General features: G+C 37.6%; 1 pseudogene; it reads left to right on the forward strand.

Moving 5' to 3' along the window:
* Nucleotides 1–239: 239 nt before the first annotated feature.
* On the forward strand, nt 240–332 carry LOC118149009 (U6 spliceosomal RNA; annotated as a pseudogene).
* Nucleotides 333–22,518: the final 22,186 nt, after the last annotated feature.

Here is a 22,518-nt window from a genome sequence, read left to right on the forward strand (position 1 = left end):
TATTATTCAGCAATAAGACTGAACAAAGTACTGCTACATCCTATAACACAACTTCAAAAATTTCATGCATAGTGAAAGAAGTGAGTCACAAAAGACTACATGCACTGTGTACATCCAGAGAAAGCTAAATCTAAAGCAAATTACTGGTAACTTGGGCCAGCGGTAGAAATAAGAATTGACTGTAGATGGATATAAGAGATACTGTTGGGGTGATGAAAATATTTTAAAACTGTATTCTGGTGCTTGCTTCAGCAGCACATATACTAAAATTGGAATGATACAGAGAAAATTAGCATGGCCCCTGTGCAAGGATAACATGCAAATTTGTTTATGAAAACACCAAAAGCCAGAACACCTCCCCTCCTCCAAGGGATCACAACTCCTCACCAGCAAGGTAACAAAGCTGGATGTAGAATGAGTCTGATGAATTGACAGAGCAGACTTCAGAAGGTAGGTAATAACAAACGTCTCTGAGAAAAAGAACATACTCTAACCCAATGCAAAGAAACTAAGAACCTTGAAAAAAGGTTAGACAAAATGCTAACTAGAGTAACCAATCTAGAGAAAATCACAAATGACTTAATAGAACTGAAAAACACCACACGAGAACTTCACAAAGAATACACAAGGTTCAACAGCTGAATCAACCCAGCAGAAGAAAGAATATCAGATTGAAGACAAACTCAATAATATAAAATGAGAAGGAAAGAATAGAGAAAAAAGAGTGAAAAGAAATGAACAAAGCCTCCAAGAAATATGGGATTATGTGAAAAGACCTAATCTACATTTGATAGGTATACCTGAATGTGACAGAAAGAATGAATCCAAGGCTGGAAAACACTCTTCAGGATATTATCCAAGAGAACTTCCCCAACCTAGCAAGGCAAGCCACCATACAAGTCCAGGAAATACAGACAACATGACAAAGATATTCTGCAAGAAGAGCAACCCCAAGGCATATAATCATCAGATTGAAATGAAGGAAAAAATGGTAAGGGCAGCCAGAGAGAAAGAGGGGTTACCCACAAAGGGAAGCCCATCAGAATCACAGCAGGCCTCTCTGCAGAAACTCCACAAGCCAGAAGACAGTGGGGACCAATATTCAACATCCTTAAAGAAAAGAATGTTCACACATAACAATATTAACCTTAAATGTAAATGAGTTAAATGCCCTAATCAAAAGAAACAGACTGGCAAATTGAATAAAAAGTCAAGACCCATTGGTGTGCTGTATTCAGGAAACCCATCTCAGGTGCAAGGACACACATAGGCTCAAAATAAAGGGATGGAGGAAGATTTACCCAGCAAATGGAGAGCAAAAAAAAGCAGAAATTGCAATTCTAGTCTCTGATAACATGGACCAACAAAGATCAAAAGAGACAAAGTAGAGCATTACATGATGGTAAAAGGATCAATGCGACAAGACGAGCTAATGATCCTAAATACATACACACCCAATACAGGAGCACCCAGATACATAAAGCAAATTCTTAATGACCTACAAAGAGTCTTAGACTCCCACACAATAATAGTGGGAGACTTTAAAATTCCACTGTCGATATTAGACAGATCAATGGGACAGAAAATTAACAAGGATATCTAGGACTTAAACTCAGATCTGGACGAAGCAGACCTAATAGACATCTACAGAACTCTCCACCCAAATCACAGAATATACATTCTTCTTAGTACCACATCACAGCTACTCTAAAATTGACCACACAATTGGAAGTAAATCACTCCTCAGCAAATGCAAAAGAAAGGAAAAGAGTGTCTCAGACCACACTGCAATTAAATTAGAACTTGGGATTAAGAAACTAACTCAAAACCACATAACTTCCTGGAAACCGAACAACTGGCTCCTGAATCTTGACTGGATAAACAATGAGATGAAGGCAGAAAAAAAGATGTCATTGGAAACCAACAGGAACGAAGATACAACATACCAGAATCTCTGCGAAACATTTAAAGCAGTGTCTTGAGGAAAATTTATAGCAATAAATGCCCACATGAGAAGTGAGCAAAGATCTAAAATCGATACCATATCATCAAAATTGAAAGAGCTAGAGGAGCAAGATCAAAAAAACCTCAAAAGCTGGCAGAAGACAAGAAATAACTAAGATCAGAGAAGCACTGAAGGAGACAGAGACACAAAAAACCCTTCAAAAAATCAGTAAATCCAGGGGCTGGTTTTTTGAAAAGATCAACCAAATAAACAGACTACTAGCCAGATTAATAAAAAGAAAAGAGAGAAGAATCAAATAGATGCAATAAAAAATGATAAAGAGGATATCACCACAGATTCCACAGAAACACAAACCACCATCAGAGATTACTACAAACAACTCTATGCACATAAACCAGTAAACCTGGAAGAAATGGATAAATTCCTGGACACTTACACACTCCAAAGCCTAAACCAGGAAGAAGTGGAAACCCTGACTAGACCAATAACAAGGGCTGAAGTTGAGGCAGCAATTAATTAACTGTCTACCAATCAGAAAAAGTGCAGGTCCAGATGGGTTCATGGCCGATTTCTACTAGACATATAAAGAGAAGCTGGTACCACTTCTTCAAAACTTTTCCAAACAATACAAAAAGAGGGAATCCTTCCCAAATCATTTTATAAGACCAGCATCATCCTGATACCAAAACCCAGCAAAAACTCAACAAAAAAAAAGAAAACTTTGGGTCAATATCCATGATGAACATAGATGCAAAATCTTCAATAAAATAATGGCAAACCAACTGCAACAACACATCAAAAAACTTATCAATCACCAACAAGTAGGCTTCATCCCAGGGATGCAAGGCTGGTTGAGTATATGCAAGTCTATAAATGTAATCCACCACATGAACAGAACCAAAGACAAAAAAACACATGATTATCTCAATACATGCAGAGAAAGCCTACGACAAAATTCAGCAGCCTTTTATGCTAAAAACTCTCAATAAACTAGGTATCTATGGAACGTATCTCAAAATAATAAAAGGTATTTATGACAAACCCACAGCCAATATCATACTGAATGGGCAAAAATTAGAATCATTCCCTTTGAATTCTGGCACTAGACAAGGATGCCCTCTCTCACCACTCCTATTCAATATAGTATTGGAAGTTCTAGTCAGGGCAATCAAGAAAGAAATAGAAATAAAGGGCATTTAATTAGGAGAAGAGAAAGTGAAATTGTCTCTATTTGTAGACAACATGATTGTATATCTAGAACAACCCATTGTCTCAGCCCAAAATCTCCTTAAACTGATAAGCAACTTCAGCAAAGTCTCAGGATACAAAATCAATAGGCAGAAATCACAAGCATTCCTATACACCAATAACAGACTAAAAAAGAGCCAAATCAAGGGCAAATTCCCATTCACAATTGCTACAAAGAGAATAAAATACCTAGAAATATAACTAACAAAGGATGTAAAGGACCTCTTCAAGGAGAACGACAAACCACTGCTCAAAGAAATAAGAGAGGACACAAACAGATGGAAAAACATTCCATACTCATGGTTCAGAAGAATCAATATTGTGAAAATGGCCATACTGCCCAAAGTAATTTATATATTCGATGCTATTCCCATCAAGCTACCAATGACCTTATTTGCAGAACTGGAAGAAAACACCTTAAACTTCATATGAAACCAAAGAGGGACCACATAGCCAAGACAATCCTAAGCAAAAAGAACAAAGCTGGAGGCATCACGCTGACTTTAAACTATACTACAAGGCTACAGTAATCAAAACAGCATAGTACTGTTACTAAAACAGAGATACAGACCAATGGAACAGAACAGTGGCTTTGGAGGCAAGGCCACATATCTACAACCATATGCTCTTGGACAAACCTGACAAAAACAAGCAATGGGAAAGGATTCCCTGTTTAATAAATGGTGTTGGGAAAACTGGCTAGCCATGTGCAAAAAACAGAAACTGGACCACTTCCTGACACCTTACACTAAAATTAACTGCAGTTGGATTAAAGACTTAAACATAAAACCTAACACCATAAAAATCCTACAAGAAAACCTAGGCAAAACCATTCAGGACATAGGCACAGGCAAGGACTTCATGACTACAGCACCAAAAGCATTGGCAACAAAAGCCAAAATAAATAAATGGGATCTAATCAAAATCTAGAGCTTCTGCACAGCAAAAGAAACAGTCATTAGAGTGAACTAGAAACCAACAGAATGGAAAAAACATTTCCAATCTACCCATCTGACAAAGGGCTAATATCCAAAATCTACAAAGAACTAAAAGAGATATACAAGAAAAAAACAAACAACCCCATTAAAAAGTGGGTGAAGGATATGAACAAATGCTTTTTGAAAGAAGACATACATGAGGCCAATGAACATATGAAAAAATGCTCATCATCACTGGTTCATTAGAGAAATGCAAATCAAAACCACATTGAGATACCATCTCATGCCAGTTAGAATGGCAATCATTAAAAACTCTGGAGACAACAGATGCAGGAGAGGACATGGAGAAATAGGAACACTTTTATACTGTTGGTGGGAGTGTAAATTAGTTCAGCCATTGTGGAAGACAGTGTGGCAATTCCTCAAAAATCTAGAAAAAGAAATTCCATTTTACCCAGCAATCCCATTACTGGGTATATACCCAATAGATTATAAATTATTCTATTATGAAGATACATGCACATGTATGTTAATTGTGGCACTGTTTACAATAGCAAAGACCTGGAACCAACCCAAATGCCCATTGATAATAGACTGGATTGGAAAAATGTGGCACATATACACCATGGAATACTATGCAGCCATAAAAAACGGTGAGTTTGTGTCCTTTGAAGGGACATGGATGAATCTGAAAACCATCATTCTCAGCAAACTGACACAAGAACAGAAAATCAAACATGGAGCATCTTCTCACTCATAGGCAGGTGTTGAATGATGAGAACACATGGACTCAGGGAGGGGAGCATCACGCAATGAGGTCTATTGGGGGGGTTAGGAAAGGGACAGTGGGGAAGGGAGGTTGGGAAGAGACTACATGGGGAGAAATGCCAGATATAGGTGATGGGGGGATGAAGGCAGCAAACCACATTGCCATGTATGTACCTATGCAACAATCCTGCATGAGCTGCACATGTACCCCGGAACCAAAAGTACAATTAAAAAAAACTGTATTCTTGTAATGTTTGTACAACTCTATAAAATTACTAAAAATTATTTACTTGTAGTGTGTAAGTTATATTTCAATAAAACTCTTCAAGAATAAAATGAAAATAACTGGCTGAACACTGAACTGAACTGTAACCCTCAAAAATTTCTAAGGGGAATAAAAACTTGTTTCATATTTTTTCCACATACAAATTGTATCCATATTTTTTCAATTCTTGCTTTCTTTCCACCAGAAGTCATGTTCTACCTCATTTATTATCTCCCACCTATACCCATGACATATCTTCTTCAAGCATATTTGATATTTCCCACTAACAATTCAGTCTCTACTTCTTCTATACTTTAATCTTCTCTCTATTATATCCTTTTTTATGAATGCATATTAAGCTTATTTCTCCCATAATTAAAAAATAATAACTTCCATTTTTCCTGAATGTGGCTGTGGTCTGCCTCCTTCCCATCTTCTAAAAATATGTTTAAAGACAGGTAGTTTTCAGTTGCTGCCTCTATCCCTCCATGTTCCTATTGTCCATTCCTCCAACTCACTGAAATCTGCTTCCTTTTCTACACTCAGCTATTCAAGTGAACCTTCTCTCAAAAGGTCACTGATTACCTCATACTTCCTAATTCAATGCATCTGTATTCATCCAATCTTGTACTTTTCTCATGTACTTGACTGTATTTATTACTGACTGATTAGATGTATCTATTATCTTTAGATTCTGGATAGCATAATTTTATCTTTTTTGAGCCTGACCATTTACTGCTTACTATATTCTTTTATATTTAGTTTCCTTTAGAGTTCTATCCTCAGTCACTTTCATACTAATTATATATAGTCTCCTTAGATAATTCCACAAACTCTTGTTTCTAACAATCATCTTATGGTAGATTTATTGCATTAATAGTTCACACTTTATGTTCACACCATTTGTCATGTAACCTTGTAAAACACTACCACTCTGACTGTGGACCTAGCCATGCTTTACCCAGTAAAATGTTAGCCAATATAATGAGTGGAAAAGCTTAAAAGCATTCATATAAATTGGCTTGGAGCTCTAGCTCCTCACTTATTGCCCTGAGAATAAGCAGAGCAGCTACTAAAAAAAGGAGAACATGTGGTAAGACTTCCTAGTGGTCTCACCCAAAAGCATCCTAAATAGGCTCTCAGACAGAGAATCCCAGACAGAGAATGAGGCCAGACAAGTCTCACAGATATAAATTCAATAAGTGTTCATTATTGTATGCCACTGAAGTTTTGTTGTTAGGCAGCATCATAATAGCTATGGATACCTGATACACACCCTTTACAGTAGAAATGAGAAAATCTACATTTGCCCATGATAACTCTCTGAGCTTCACACTGGGGAATATCCCTACCTGAATGTCTCAAAAGCATCTCAAATTAACATAAAAATAACTGAGCTCATAATCTTTCCCATCTAATAAGGCTGATTTTTTCCTAAAATTATCTATCTTTACTTTTGGTACCACTATCCAATCCAGTGATCCAAGCTAGATCCAGCAGTTATCCATACTTGTTCACTCTCCTTTGTTCTTCATCTCTAATTCTCCAGTGATGCACTATAGGGAAAGGGGTGTGTGTGTGTGCGTGTGTGTGTGTGTGTGTGTGTGTCTTGTGTTTTGGTTAACAAAATCTTCATTAGAATTGATACTGAGATTGACTGAAGTTTGCCTTTACTAAAAGGTCATTGTCTCCAAAAGCTCAGAAGTATTTTGAATGTTTCTTCTTCATGCTTAGATGGCGGTTAATTTGTAGTTAAAAATTACAACAGAATATAATTTTTGTGAAAATTCCTCCCAGATATTAGACATGGAATTAAAAATAAATGATTGATTTTCTTAGCACCAGTACTTGTTTCTAGGTTTAATAGAAGAAAAATGTCAAGTTTCAAAAAGCTATGTTTCCAAAGACCAGCATTTTGGGGATTTTTTGATGGTTGTAAAATTTTTTTTTACCTTTGGATATGCTTTTAAAAAAAACTAATTTTGAAAAAGACTAATGAAATCGCTACCACGGTTGCATATAGGCTGAAATTACAATGATAAAATAATGTGTTTTTCAAGCAATATAAAATGTGTATAGCAAAGGAAGAAGGCAGGGTAAAATGAATTAAAATGTGCTATGCCCCCGTTTAAAAACATTCAGAAAATAACAGCAGGGGAATTTAAGCCTTTTCATGGAAACTAACAGCAAGTGTCAAGAGTACAGAGATGATGGAAGACAAGTCATAGGAGAAGCTATTTGAGTCCGAAAAGGAAAATCTCCCAAATTCTTCTGAAAAGAAAGTTAAATACTAATTAAGAAAAGGGCAAATTGTTTTTATTTAAAAGTCTGAGACAAATGTAGAGATAGCATGAAAACTATCAGGAGATACCTTTCAGTACATTCTTAATAAGCTAAATGACTTGGTCTAATACACTGTGTTTTATTAAAGTTCTGGTTGGTTTTTAAAAACTCCAGGCCATACTTTTTGTACATAAAAATATTGCCTTAAAAGGAAGTTATGAGTTTAAGGACGCGAAACCTGCTTTCACCAGGTCCTATCTGTCTGACTTTGACAAATGTCTTAACCTCCCTAAGCTTTTGTTCTCTACTTTTAAAATAAATTTTAAAACATCTTTCAGGGTTGTTGTGAGATAAAATCAGATGATACATATAAAGCACTTACCACAGTGCCTAGCAAATCACAAGTGCTTAATAAATGCTTTCTCCTGTCACTATGGGTTCTAGGCTGGGAGGTTCAGAGGCTTCATGTAGAACTGAAGCAATAGATCATATAGTCTGCTGGATTTTACCATGAGGCATAATGACTTACATGCTTTTTATACGCTCACCTTTATCCATCCCTATGGAAGCCTTCCAGTGGGTCCATTTGCCAATAGATGACAACATGGAAGACCATTATGGGACAAAGTTTAAACCAACTCAGTGCAGAAGTACTTGGCCTGACCACATGATCCATCTTTGGCTTAGCCTCTAATTGTTTTTCTATTCAATACTGGCCATGGTAGCTGTATTAATTTTCAACCCATGTGGAATGAATGATAGCAACTTATCTGTGAAAGAATAGATTAGCGACACAAGGCATTAAGGATATGGCAGCACTTGAAACTGCATGGCCTTCTGCATAGTTTGCCAAGTTCAGCCTTCATCCAAGAGAACTTAAAATTCTGGTACAGCCATCTACTCAGGACTAAATCCTACTTTTTGGCATTTTGGCAATGATCCTGGTAGAAATCTGGTGGTCTCCATACCCATTGTTAGATGACATTTCTTTTGAGAAATACATTAGTTAACTGTAATAGTTTAAACTAGAAATTTCCAATTTCCACAGAACATTAATCCTATATGTATTATTCTCAAAAATGTGTCTGTCTTCAGCTAACTCCCACCATAAGATGCTGAAGTCTAAAGGGGCTTACTCTCTATCTAAAAAAGATGTAATTTCATGTAGCCTGATGAGAAGTCCTCTCATACTTCAGTAATCAGGCCACATGAGATTATGTCTTATTTTTTAGACATAAAGCCTAGATGGTAATATAAGAAAACATTATACTGGGACAGCAGGCAGAAAAGGGGCATTAAGATTCTTGTAGAAACATAAAATTGTAAATACTACAGCATACTATACCAACCCCTGCAAAGAAACTTTCGAATTTTGGCTGTAACATACCACTGGGATGCTGAATGCATTTTTAGTAGCTATGAGAAAAAAAGAACAGAAAGCCAATCAAAAACTTACTGCCTATCATCTGTGCATGGTGGATAGACAATACTGCATAACTTGGATGGCATACTTATGGATGCTTAAACAGATGGTGACATGAGTCAATTTTCTTTAGACTCATCAAAAGTAAAGGAATATAATCATTGCTTATTTATTCTAGTTGTGATAATGCAAAAATCATGATAAATAAAACACAACAATTGTTAATTTTTTGCTTACAATAAGTTCCAAAATGGGAAAGATTGTGATAGGGAAAAGCCTCTGGATTTTGAGATATGCCCTGTAACCCTAATGACAATACTCAATTCCCAGCTCTTGTGGCTGTCCCATCATACTGACTTTATCCTGCATCCTTAGAAAATTCCTCTCAGGGCATGAAGGGAAACATTCATGTGCTATTTTTATTTTTAGTAGGGCCACAATAGTCTGACATATTGTAATGTATCTTCCTGGTATCCAGAAAAATCACTCAATCTCAAGAGGGATCAAAAGTCACTCTGGACCAGAGATGATAATTAGAATATTTTTAAATTGGTCCAACATGAGCTCTGAGCACAATTCAGATGTCAAACAATTAGAAATTAGGCTAATCACAATCCTGAACCCATTCATATCAACTGACAGTAACCCTGCTCTCTCTTCACACCTGGGAGAGGATGCAGAAAGCTTCCAGGCACCTGGTAACTCAGATTACAGAAGTTGTGTCTGGAATCTGAGGATGGGTTTCTGATCTAAGGGAGAAAACCGAGACATATGAACCAGGTTCAACTGTAATTGTTGTTCAGTTCCTTTAAGCCGAAAGCCTCTACGAGCCCCTAGTTCCCATGGGAAATTTGAATGGGAACATGGCTGAATCTGAGAGCTTCCTGTTCAGGGAATATGTATTGATCCCTCCAAGAACTGCCACAGAGTTCAGACTTTTGATAGGGAAAGAATGGAAGCTGACTCCATGTAGCAGAAGTTCATAAATACAGTTGGGGTCAGAACTGATTTACCTCGAACCTGGCATCAAGGAAAATGGACTCCTACATAGGCCCACCTTGTTTAGCTGATGGAAATCTGTACCATGGGGGGAGCCATGCCCAATAAAAGAACATAAGTGTTTCAGGAAAAACTTTCTGTCCCTTTTCTATTCTCCCATGAAAAGATTTCTCCGAGATAAGAAAGAGTGGTGATCGAGTGTGTCAGGGTCACACCTCAAGCCCAAGTAGCACCGTCCTGGAATAAACAAGATCAGTGCTCCACCTGGGTCTTCTAGAATCTCTATTATATCATTTTGACACACACTCACCCCACAGCTTTGGGATGCCTTCAACAGGAAGGGCCTTTGGAGGAGGAGGGCTGCCCTCAGGTCACTGGAGCCACTTTGCCTCCAGACACACAGAGTTGGAAGTGCTTGGGATTTTATGTTCACTTGGATCAGCCATTAGCTAACGACTAATATGTATGGGAAGATGAGTGTCCAGCTCCCTTGCCTTGGTTTGTGACAACTCTGAGGTGTATCCTATACTCAACATTTCACCAAAGGATCAAGGTGAAGCTGCTCTCTGTGGAATTTTGCCTGAGACCTCACTCTTCTTTAGCTTCTTCCTCTGTCCCACGCCCCCAACCTTTTCTAGGTTATCTTGAACACTGCTGTAATGAGTCACTTGCACACAAACCTCATCTCAGGATCCGTTTCTGGGGAGCCTAATATAACATGCTGGGATGCAAAAGACAACTTTAGCCTAGGGAGGTATCTAATATTTGTAGGTTCAACAAAAGACTGAGAAATTCATGGCATTTTTGAGAAGTCACTAGATAAGTCTTTTATGTTCCTTGGAAACACAATGAAAACTACTTAGACTTTTATCTATAAGGAGAAAAATGATGCATGTATTTTAAAGTCACAGGAATCATACTCTTCTGGCCTGGATTCTTGTATTCTCTCTCTTCCCTTAAATTATCTAGCAAATAAGAAACCTTCCACTTGAAGATAAAACCAAGATAAATGTGTCTTCTTCCGTTTCTGATTAATAGAACTGAGAAACTGCACAAGATAAATATAAGCTCCAATGAGGCCTTTAAGCAAGTACACTTAATTAGCTAGGTTAATAGAGGGAAAAAAGGCCATAGATAATCCAAATCAATAGGTTATTCAAAAATAATTTATATTTGCTTTATTTAAACAGGTTTATCTTTCTATTTGTCTTGCTTTATGCAAATATCAAGATAAGATTTTCTTCCCTAAGTACATCTTAGCTGGGGCCAAGAAAATGGCCAGAAACCACAATCAATACTGAAGGTCTTAGGATATAGTTTCGCATAGTGAGTTCATGAAGCAGATTTACTTCCTGTAGCTTTATTGAGAATTGAATCTAAGTAAACACTATAAATGACAACGTTTCTCATTAGATTCAACTTTGATTAGAATTATTTCACTCACAACTCCAGGATCAGAGAAATAAAGTAGTGACTGAATAACTAATAATTTTCTTTTCAACAAGGAACTGCTGAGAACAGAAGCAGCAATCTCCAGAGAGGAATTTTATTTTTACTCCATACAAAAAGTTTTAATAGACAGTACTAGGCTGCAAATAAAAAGTCTGAGTTATATATGGCATAGTGTTAAAATCGTTAGCCATTTTTAAAATGTTAATGTGTGGACAAGTTCTTTTATTTATTTAGATGATATTTTCCTATGGTAGAGTACTGAAATTGAACTTAGATTCTCAATATTGGATATTGTTAGTTTAAGATTGTCATTTTAAAACTCAATTATGAGAATAGAAAATTGTTTCAGAAACTAATTGATTTGGGACGTTTAATTGCTAATAAAAGAGCCTTTAGGTGAATGTAGGCTATGAAAAGGAGAGTTGACTGAGTTGTGTTAATTTTGACAAATTTACACAATCAATCAATATATTGCGGTGTTCCACAGTCAGGAAATGAACTTGAGACAAACTTGAAAAGCGAAAAAAAAAATTTTCAGAAAAAAAATGCAATGAGATTTTGAGAGTGAATTATTAGTAAAGCATTTTCTATTATAAAAATAAACAAAATAAGCATCTGTGTTCTTAGCTTATGAACTTTAATTGGTTAGGGCATGCCAGTGAATATTAAAGAAGAGAATGTACTTGTGTTTATTAAGTGGGGTATCATTTCACAAGGCTCACTTCTTTGTGGAAAGTCTAATGCCATTGACCATGGCCCAAAGAAAACATCCTTGAGGAAGATGTGATCATATAAGAGGACACGTAGAATCACCTGTAGAGATTTTTCAATTTATCTTCCACTACTCCAGGATTCCAGGTTTCTGAATCAGCCCCTCATCTCAGAGTGAGAATCATGTTCTAGTGGCCCCAGTATTACTGAAAGGGGTGTGCTATATTTGACATATTTGATGGGCAAAAAACTGAGAAACAAAGAAAGAGCACACATTAGAACTGTTAGCCCTTGAGACTGGGATTATACAGAAAGGTATTCAATGTGAGTCAAGCCTCGAGCATCTAACCATGTGCTAGGCATTCTTCAAGGTACTGGGATCCAAGTGCTGACAAGAGGAAAAGGTCCCTGCTCTCCTGAAAGTTTTATAGTACGTTTTTTAAATTCGATTTTTATCAAATTCATATACTACTTACTTATGCCAGGCATGATCTATAAAAGTAATACTTTAATCCTTACAACAACATTATCAGGTAGATATCCTAAATATTCCCATTCTACAGATGAGGGACCTGAATCAAAGCTAGTAAGTGTCAGTGGCAGGATCAAAACAGAAGCCACTTTTTTCCTGATTTTTGCTTTTAACTGCGATGTTATGCTTCTACTGGAAGAAGCAGCTGACACATAAGTTAACAAGTAAATGTCCTATTTATATTAGCTACAAAGGAAAAGAACAATCTGCTCTGTCTCAGCAAGGGTTCAACCAGAGAAGGGTTCAAGCTTCTGAGGCTGAAGCTTGATGTCTACATGGCAAGCAGGCAGGAAAGGAAGATTAAGAGAAGTCTAGTATCCTACAAGGGCAGAATGAAACCTGAGTCCATTCTTGTTGCTTCTGACCTTGGTGGCAAGAGAATATTGTAGAAGCTAGAACTTCTTTCATAGAGACCAAACACATGCACTGACTCAGTTGCTGCTTCACACCGAGAAAGCAAGTCAGTAGATCAGCAGCAACAACATGCACCTGCTGCAAAGTGGCTGTAATCTCCCTTCCACAGTCCAGCTCTGGAGATAGAATCTCCCTCATAGCCCGGGAACTACAGTTCAACCTAGCCAAGTTATACATCACAAAGTCATTGCATATTCATGAAGGGAAATTGTAGGGTAGGCTTTGACAAAGGCAATGGTAAAACAATTCCCTGACCTTAGATAATTCAGAATAAGATGAGGGAAATAAATATTAAAGAATCCATAACAAGTGCAATGAATGTCAAAAAGAGGGCCATAAAGTCTGCTACAAAGACTTGCAACTAGGAGAATTAGGAGGTCAGCAGAGGAGTCATCACTGAAGAGATGACTTTTCCACTAAAACTTGAGAATTGATTAGTAATTAGCCACTGGGAAAAGAGATTGAAGTGAAAGGTGTGAGGGCATTTTCCAGGTATAGGAGCTGTGAAAAGTTCAAAGACAAGAAGAGTATGGCTGGAAGCATAGTCCGAAAAAAAAATCAGACCTGAAAAGTGGATGAGTGACAACATTATATGAATATATACTGCAATTTTACTTCTGTGTATATATCCAAAAGGATTAAAAGCAGAGTCTCAAAACGTGTTTGTACACCATGTTCATAGCAGCCTCATTCACAATTGCCAAAAACTGCAATCAACCCAATTACCCATCAGTGGGTGAATAGGTAAACAAAATGTGGTACATACATACAACGTAATATTAGTCTGCCTTGTAAAGGAATTCTGAAACGTGCTTCAACTTGTATACACCTTGAAGACATTATGCTAAGTTAAATAAGCCAGATACAAAAGGGCACATATTGTATCATTCCCCTTATGAAGTACCTAGAGTAGGGAAATTCATAAAGATGGAAAATAGAAAAGTGATTACTAAGGCACTGGAGGAGTAAGATTGAAAGTGTTTAATAGGTCCAGAGTTTTAGTTGGGAACAGTGAAAAGTTCTGGAGATATATGATGCTGAGAATTGCACAACAATGTAAATATACGTAATGACAGAACTGTATACTTTAAAATGGCTAAAATGGTGAATTTCATTTTACATATTTTTACAGTTAAAAAATTTTTAAGATGTGTGTCCTTAATGGCGTTTGCTTCAAAAAAAAGTTAAAAAATATTAGCATGTGATATTTTCTATATCTTTAATGTACAGAGGAAAAATAGTTTTCTAAGTTAACCTGTCATTCAGAACAATTGAAATAAACACATGGAGATTTATCACATAACAACTAGCTAGGAGGAATAAGTTATAGTGTTCTGTAACATTGTAGGGTGACTATAGTTAATAATTTATTGTATATTTTCAAATAACTAGAAGATTTTGAATGTTCAACACAGAAAACTAAATGTTTGAAGTGATGGGTATGCTAATTACTCTGATTTGATCATTACACATTGTATACATGAATGGAAATATATTATGCCTCATAAATATGCACAATTATGTGTCAAATATAAAATTTTTAAAGAAATTACATCAGATAGAATTAAACAAGCAAAGCCTTCACACAAGACTATTGCAAGAGAATGAACACCACTCTGCTGAAACTAAAAGCAGGTGAACTTTCTAAGCACTGGGATGAACTAGTGGAAGAAAACGGCAGGACATCAGCAGGGAAGTCGGTCAATTTTATTAGGCCATATGTATTTGCTAATTTTTGCTTGGGGAAGTTAGGCTCCTACCCTCCCCACAGAAACTGGGAAGATGGAGTATACTTGTCAAGTACATTTGATGTTGATGAGTACATTTCAGAGGGATGGCTCCCAACTTGATGAGTATGTTTCAGAGGAATGACTCCCAAGTTCTTTAGAAAGACATTCCTGAGTTATAAATCTGGCAAGAGCCTGGGAGAAGATTTACATCTCAAAGGGCAGATAAATAATTTTCAATTACAACTTTTCTAAAGAATGTTCTAAGAAAAGGAAAAGGGAGAATCTTTGGTTTAAATTTAATCAAGTTTGAGGAACAACAAAAAATGATTTGTCAGTCAGGCAGCCCTCACAACCAGAGTAGGTTCTATGAACTCGGTGAACAATGTGACCAGGCAGCAATTACAGAAAATGTAAGTGAAGTATAGAGACAGCCTATGCGGTTACAGTTTAATTGGTTGATTGGTTACAGAACCTCCCACAATTACCTAAAGCTCAGCAACTGTGGTTTAATCTCATATTGGTTTTGTCTGTGGAGTCTCATGCAGGACTAAGGTCCAAATCAGTAGGCTCCTACAAATTTTGTTTAACAATTCTCTTCTTTTGCTCAAGCTCTCATCTCTACAACCTTCCTATCCTCTCAGCTATTTGTCCTGAACATTCCCTTCCTCTCACCCTGGAACTCCACTCCAGGACAAAAACTACTACTACTCTCCTTTTCCCCTAGTACAAACACATCCTTTATGTAAGCTTCGCTTACCAAAATTACATCCCAGGCTCCTCACATAAGGAGTTAGTTCCCTTATCATCTCTATTCTCAATTGCCATATATTGATTAGAATTTCTAACTCTCAACAACCTAGACTTCCAGTGAAAACTTAGGAAGTAAACCATTTTGAAATGTTTCATATCAGCATTTGGTAGGTGAGCACCATTTTATAATTTTTAGAAACATGTTTTCTCATAACACAATTTCCATGTTTATTTACAGACCCAAATATATTTAGTTTTTCTCTGCTGTATAAAAACAAGATGCCGGCTGGGCATGGTGGCTCAAGCCTGTAATCCCAGCACTTTGGGAGGCCGAGGCGGGTGGATCACAAGGTCAAGAGATCAAGACCATCCAGGTCAACATGGTGAAACCCCGTCTCTACTAAAGATACAAAAAAATTAGCTGGGCATGGTGGTGCATGCCTGTAATCCCAGCTACTCGGGAGGCTGAGGCAGGAGAATTGCCTGAACCCAGGAGGCGGAGGTTGCGGTGAGCCGAGATCGCGCCATTGCACTCCAGCCTGGGTAACAAGAGCAAAACTCCGTCTCAAAAAAAAAAAAAAAACAAGATGCCAAAATACATATATTTTAAACTTATACTCAACAGTTAATGTTTTAGTATTTTAATTTACTTAGAAATGACTCTGAAATTTCATGAATATCTGTTACTTAATAAACACATTTTGATAGCATCTTGGCTACTATTATAGCATTAACTTTCCTATGCAGAAAAGCTATTCAACCACAAACACAAACCAATACAAGAACATACAGTAGCCCCACCCTGTTATCATTGGGGGAGTTTCAAGACCCATAAAGGATGGGTAGTATCAAATCCTACGTGTACTATGTTTTTTCCTATATATACCTATGACAATGTTTAACTTACTAATTAGGTACAGTAAGAGATGAACAATAATGAAATATAACAATTGTAACAATATACTGCACTAAAAGCTATGTGAATGTGGTACTGTATGTACTCACCTATTCTTGGTCTGTGGTTGACCATAGAAAGCTGAAACCACAGAAAGGAAGACTGCAGATAAGGGAGCACTAATGTATTTGTATCCTGTTTAATGTGGTTATTGAATGAAATCCCACTGTTAATGTTGAAATGGTCCTTCAAGTAGCAGAAAAGTGCCACCAGAGATTTGATTGTCTTCCAAGGCTTATGAGTTTGGCAAACCAAAAATTGAGTACAAACTATTTTAACAATTTTAAATTTGTCATCCCACCAACATTTTTTCATAATTTGGATCAGTTTACCTATTACATGAGTTGTAGAGTGCAAAGCTTTTAACAACGGAAGCTTCCAGGACTCAGGGAGGACCAGGTTGCCATCCAGGCACTGCGTGAGTCTGTGCATAACACTGAATTTACATTCTTTCAGATACCAATTTTGTTTCTCAAATCAGGGGCATTGCATTGTTTATGACATAGATCATCACAAACATTGACTTGGATCAATCATATAGATATCATTCTAATAATTGAATCATATCCTTTCAGCACTAGCTGAATTAGCATTTCCTTTACAGTTATGGGCTTCACTCTTGGCTGCATCTGGCTGAGATTGAGAGTCTATCTAAAGTTGCCTCAACCCTGCCACGTCTTTGATGTAGGTGCATTCCCTCACCTAATCTGAATTTTTATGTTCCCCTGTTAGCTTCTCTACAGTGTCTCTGAGATATTTCGCCATGACCTGTGACTTCTAGGGCTCCTCCTCTGTTGGCCTCCCACATGTAAACTTCCTGCCATGTAGCCTCTGGCTTCACCAGCTCCTTGCTGAGCTCTTGCCAGAGCTTGACCAGCTACACATTCTGCTTGCTCGTCACCTGGCTCATGGCTTGGTTTGAGGCATCCTTCAGGATGGAATTCTCCAGCTGCCCCTGAAGAGTCCAAATCTTGCCCTATACCTGCTGTACCTCCTTTACGTGCTCCCAGTAGTTGGCCCACATGGTCATTTCTGGCCGTGAGCTGCTTTTTCTTTATGGCCTCCCAAGGCTGCTGCCTTGACATTTTTCACTGACACCTCCTTCTAAGTTCCCTCGGTTTGCTCTTGGGGAGAGTCACATCTTCCTACTCCATGAACAGCTTTTACTCCTCTTCCAGCTGGCATTTTAGAATCACCACCAAACTGCACTTCTGAGTGGGGAAGCAGTTCAATTTGGTCTGAAGGGAGGAGGCTTATTGGTAGATGGGCATGAAGAATAAATAATCTCTGTTCCTGTGTTTTGTTTGTTTGCCATAAAGGCAGACATATTGGGATAAAGACTTTTTTAATCTAGGTCTTTTGGTTATAGGATAAAATAAGGATAAAAAAAAAAATCCCTTTGGTCTGGTCCCTGCAATAGTTGTAATTGGAAGGACGTAAGTTTGTTAGCATTTGGCATTTTTTTTCTTGTTTTAAAGTCATCTCAAAATGTTCAGCTAAAGCTACTAATTCAGCCATACTTACAACTTACCATCCAGTTTATGTTTCTTTTATTTTCTTTTTTTTTTTTTTTTTTTTTTTTTGAGATAGAGTCTCATTCTATTGCCCAGCCAGGAGTGCAGTGGTGCAATTTTGGCTCACCACAACCTCCACCTCAAGGGTTCAAACAATTCTCCTGCCTCAGCCTCCTAAGTAGCTAGGATTACAGGTGCCTGACATCACACCCAGCTAATTTGTGTATGTTTAGTAGAGACAGGGCTTTACCATGTTGGCCCAATTGGTCTTGAACTCCTGACCTCAAGTGATCCACCCTCCTTGGCCTCCCAAAATGCTGGGATTAGAGCCATGAGCCACCACACCCAGCCAGTTTATGTTTCTTAATCAGACTGCTAAGTTGAAGACAAAGTTTGTTTATAAATAAAGCAGTTAATGTAATTTCAGTCTCTTAAGGGAATACTCCCTTGCTGTATTTTCAACCCGCCATTTACAAATGGTGTTTCTAAATGAGCTCTGTAATCTGAAACTACCTTATCTTTCTTCTGCATGCAAGAGTATGTGTTGGGCCAATCCGTTTTCTGTAGAAAAACTGGAAGGATTGAATTTAACTGGTTTTCAGTGACTCTTTGAGCTCGTTTCGTCCCTTCTCATGAGGGAAGAAGGTGTCTAATTTCCTGCCCAAGTTTTTTCCATTCTACTGCTGCCATCCATGTACGAGCTTCACTGGGTCCAAATATCATGTGAATAAATTGGTAATCATCAGGGCATCCTAGATGCAAAGTTCCTATGAGAATTCTAAATTCCTTTGTAAACTTGTGGGGATTTACTTCTGGAATAGCAAAGTCTCTTACAATGGCTCTCATCTCAGCTTCAGACCAGGGATTTAAGCACTTATGGCAGACAACCAGGCATTTGTTGAATTTCCCCTTTTTAATTATGTTCAAAGATAAAAATGGTAATTGAGCAAAAATATAAGAGGAATCGGGGTATTGGGGTAATGATGGATAAGGAGAAGGAGCAGTCAAGGTTAATTCGGTCAGAATAAACTCCTTTTTCATCATGTCCTCTATTTGTTGCTTAAGCATTTATTTGCCTTCTGTAAAGAATCATTTAGAGGGGCAATTTTTGATTCATTTAATCTGTTAGATACCTCTGCATATTAATTTAAAGTGTATTCCATGTTTTTGTGGGAGTTTTGATTCTTCTTTTTCTACTGTGTCCTGCAAATAATTTTTATTCAACTTAAAACTTCCTCATCATGGCCACTTTAATTCGAAGTTATTTCTAGTAAGGTTGAATCATTCTTGTAAAAATGCACATGTATTGAGTCCTTTTTTTTGTAGAGGAAGGATCTCACTTCTGTCACTCAGGCTAGAGTGCAGTGAAATAAGCATTGCTCACTGCAGTCTTGACCTCCTGGGCTCAAGAGATACTCCAGCGTCAATTTCCCAAAGTACTGGGATTATAGATGTAAGCCATAGTGCCCAACCCCAGGTTCATATTTCTCATACATGAAATTGGCTAGAGTTCAAGATAAGTGAGTTCTAAACTCCTGGAATTGAAACAAACCTATTACCAAACCAACTGCTTTAAAAATCCTACCTTAATTCCAATGCAGCTCTGGATCCAGTCCAGTTTATGTGTGATTCAGTCAGACACCCAAAGTCTTCCTGGAGAACCTCATCTTGTTTCTGTTGCCACTGCTGATCCTAGTTCAGATCAAATTGCTCAAATAAGCCCAAAGCGTTCAGAACACAAATTAGTGAATGCTGGAAACTGAGCAAGAACTCGCCCACAATCTTCAGTTGCCAGGAGAGATCAATAGACACAATGGACTTCTCGGGCTAATTTTGCTTGCTCACCCCAGGCTCTCTAGGAGTCACCAGAGCTCTCCTTTGGATCATGCAAACTATGCCAATCTGTTGAATGGAAAAACCTTAAACAGTTTAAATTTAACTGAGTTTTAAGGGTAAAAAATAATCCGCAAATCAGATAACCCTCAGAACCCAAACAGGATCTAAGAACTCCAGTCAACGACGTGACCAGGCAGCAGTAAGAGAAAACCGAAGTGAAGTACAGAGGCCACTTAAGTGGTCGTGGTTTAATTGGTTAATTGGTTACAGAGCCTCCTGCAATTACCTGAAGCCCAGCTGCTTTGATTAAACTTTATTTTGGTCTTGTCTATGGGGCCTCGTGAAGGAGCTAGTCCAAATCGATGGCCTCTTACAAATTTTATTTAACAGAGGCCAGGGGCCTAAAGTCAAGAAGAAGCCTATCTGATGTTTAGTCAAGCGGAAGGGAACGTTAAGGTCTTCTTGATTAGAGAAAACCTTAGAGTAAAACATTTGCCAGAATGAAAGAAAAACAAAAAGACCGTCACCATTTGCTATCAATAAAAAGCTATTAAACATGTATTTCAGCAAGAATGTAATTGAATCAGGAAAGAGGAAAGGAAAGCAAGAAACAATGCTGAACAGATAAATTGGCAAACATATGGAGAAGTTAAAATAAACACTGAATATAAGGAAGCTTATAACAAAAATTAAAATTTGCAAGAACTTACAAATAAGATAGAGTCAAAATACATGACAGTGATAAGATGCAAGACATGGAATCTGATTGTTAAAGTAGAAGCATTCCAAGATCTCTGGTAAGATCTAGAGATATTGCTATATTTTAGAATTAGTCATGTATTTGGGGGTAAACATTAACGTATAAAAAGGAAAATAAACTCTTTTCAAATCACTGGAGGAGATAGGGGACTAAATAAAGCTCAAACCATCAGAAGTCTACAACCAGAATGTCAATATTGGGCAGACAAAAAACTCGAAGAACAAACTGTTCTCCCTAGTCAAAAGACCAGGAAGAGAGCAGCCTTGCAAATAGAAAACTTGCATAGGATAACCACCCCAGTAGAATTAAACACTACTGAGGGGAAAATGTGGCCCCATCCTCACTCTTTCAGCAGAGTCCCAGGTAGGAGCTTAGTCTGCCACCCTCCCAGCTGTAATGAAGCTGCTCCTCCCACACCCAGGAAGGTAGCAGAGAAGAACAAGTTAGGAGCCAGGACTTTAATCCTAGTCTAGGAAGTGTGAATGTGCACGCACACGTGCGCGCGCACACACACACTCACACACATAGAGTCAGTTATGGCCGCGTGGAAAGGCTGGACTTCAGCCTCCATCTGCATTAAAAAGGTATCCTTCTCCTCCCTATTTCCACAGGGGTAGTGTTAGAGGAAGCTGAGTGGGGAGACCTCTCAGCAGTAATGAGACCACTGCCCACCCATCAGCACCCCCATCTCCCTGATGTCTGCAGCAGTAACAACGTACCCCTTCCCCTGCCAGCCAGGTTGGTATCATTGGTCACCTAGTGAAGAACCTGAACTTCCACCCCTGCTTTATAAACAAGCTGTGGTATATCCATCTCACAGAATATTACCAAGCAATACAAGGAACAAGCTATTGCTGCAAGCAACAATCTGGATTAATCTCAAGGCACTATGCTGGTGGAGAAAAGGCAATCTCAATGTTAAATGATGTTATATGAAGGATGTTCGTAATATAATGTTATATGAATGATTCTATTCATATAACATTATCAAAATGATAAAATTTTAGAGATGGACAGCAGATTTGTATTGCTAGGGGTTAGAGGTGTTCAGGGAGATGGGGTGAGTGTGATTTTAATTGTCAGGAAGCACACAGGAGATCTTCTGGTGATGGAGTATTTTGATTCTTGTGATGATTATACAAATCTGCACATGATAAAATGGCATAGACTAATACATATACATTGTAGCAATGTCAGTTTCCTGGTCTTGATGTTGTTTTATAATTACCTAAGATATAAACACTGGGGAAAATGGAATAAAGGGTAGATGGGACCACTCTGTGCTGTTCTTTGCAACTTTTTGTGAATCTGTAACAGAAAAAAAGAAATAACTTCATTCAATAAAAGGCAGAAAAGTGTGGATAAAGAACTCTTTGAAATTAATAGAACTTTTAAACACATTTCTGAGAAAATAATAAAGCACACAGATAAAAACAGCCTTCAATATTTAGAATACTGAAACAACATAATAAACCACAGACATAGAAAGTAAAGACTTGTCAACAGTGTGACTAAAAACTTCAACTTATCTGTAAACAGGTGAATAAACATCCTAACCAAGAGGTTATACTCCTGCCAAGGATGTAGAAAACTGGCAGGAACAGTTTCCAAAGTATAAAAATAGAAAATAGAGTAGTGGTTACTGGGATGAGGCAGTGAGAGGGTAGAGGATGGGTATTAACAGTAAATGTGAATGAGGAATCATACTGGAATGATGAAAATGTTCTAAAATGATTTAATGTAATGAGGACACTACTTGGTAAAAATTTTTAAATCATTGAATTATACATTTGGAAAGGATAAATTATATGATATGTAAAATATGCCTTAATAAACTTATTTTAAAACAAGAGTCTTGCTCCCACTCCACCAATGAGAAAAACTTGAATAAACTATAAAACTGTAACTTTTCTTGAACATCTCAGAGAACTGGGGTTAGCAAAAAATCAAATAGCCAGTGGTAGAATGAAAGTA

The sequence above is a fragment of the Callithrix jacchus genome, chromosome 17, assembly GCF_049354715.1.
Source record: "Callithrix jacchus isolate 240 chromosome 17, calJac240_pri, whole genome shotgun sequence".
Taxonomy (NCBI): domain Eukaryota; kingdom Metazoa; phylum Chordata; class Mammalia; order Primates; family Cebidae; genus Callithrix; species Callithrix jacchus.